This window comes from Apis dorsata, unplaced genomic scaffold, assembly GCF_000469605.1.
Source record: "Apis dorsata unplaced genomic scaffold, Apis dorsata 1.3 scaffold_227, whole genome shotgun sequence".
In the NCBI taxonomy this organism is placed as follows: Eukaryota; Metazoa; Arthropoda; class Insecta; order Hymenoptera; family Apidae; genus Apis; species Apis dorsata.
The window spans coordinates 553,950-555,116 of NW_006263509.1; the positions used below are offsets into that span (position 1 = coordinate 553,950).

Genomic DNA, 1,167 nt, shown 5'->3' on the forward strand with positions numbered 1-1,167 from the left:
TTTTAACGAAGAAACCATACGAGGGCGAGATTCTGACGCCCCTGATGAACGACGACACGCGTCGATTTCGAAGGCGTAACCATTGATGTGTCGATTCAACTTGATGGACACACGTGAAAAGGATGTTCTGAGTTTTCGTAGAAGTCGATTTTAATTTAATAGGGTAATATATGTTATACATATATTTGGATCGACTTTTTTCTCGATAGAAAATTAAATTATGCTATATTAAAGGTATAATGATCTATTTAGACGAGTTTTTATTTTCCTTTTTAAAGAAATGTTCGTAGATTGTTTTCGTGGTATTCTCGATTTCCTTTTGATTTGCGTTATTGTAAACTTTGTTAAAAAAAATAATTTTCGTGAAAAAAATGTGTATTTTATATATTTGAAAAGTAAGTTCTTTTAGAAGAATCTTATTCAAGTTTCTTTTTTCCTTCGATTTAGAAGGTTAAGTTAAGTGAAACGAAACGTGGTGGAGAGAAACGAGTTTTGAGAAGTGGATCGAAGACAAAGGCGATTCCGGCTCACAATTTCTATCGAATCCGCGGGATTCAATTGTTTTTCGACTGAATTCTCCGAGAAATACGATCTAAAAGGGATGAACCCTCATTTTCTATCTTCTAGCGAGAAGAAAAAAAATTGTTTCTTCGGATATTTCGCGCGAGAAATTTTCAATTTCAACGGGAAAACTTTGAAAGCACTCAAACTGCGAAGCGAATTATGTAAATTTCCTATTACTTTTTCGCAAGAAATAACCTATATTCTTCGCCATTTTTATATCTATTTTTATCCTGAAATTACTTACTGAAATTAGTTTATTACGAACAATTAATTTCCTCCCCTTTGAACTATTTATCTGCAAGATAATAATAATAATTAATATTAATAAAATATTAATTTTTGTGTCACAAGTATCTTTATCACCTCGCAACAAGAATATAAAAAGATCTAATCATTTAATATATCTTTTACTCTATTATGACACTTTTCACTTGATCGAAACGACAGGAAATCAATAATAATGACATTTACAATTTCGTTATTAAATATTCCAAGATCCATGTCAATCTATGTCACTGCCAATAACAAGACAATAATTTGTCTAAAACGCGATCACAGAGAGAAATGAAAGCCTGTTCAAAAAAAAAAAAAAAAAAAAAAAAA

At 30.6% G+C, this 1,167-nt stretch overlaps 1 protein-coding gene across 7 annotated transcripts in view; it reads right to left on the minus strand.

Moving 5' to 3' along the window:
* LOC102674648 (calcium-transporting ATPase sarcoplasmic/endoplasmic reticulum type) overlaps positions 1–1,167 on the minus strand; it is a 43,743-nt gene that overhangs the window by 17,671 nt on the left and 24,905 nt on the right. The gene's annotated exons all lie outside the window — the stretch shown is intronic.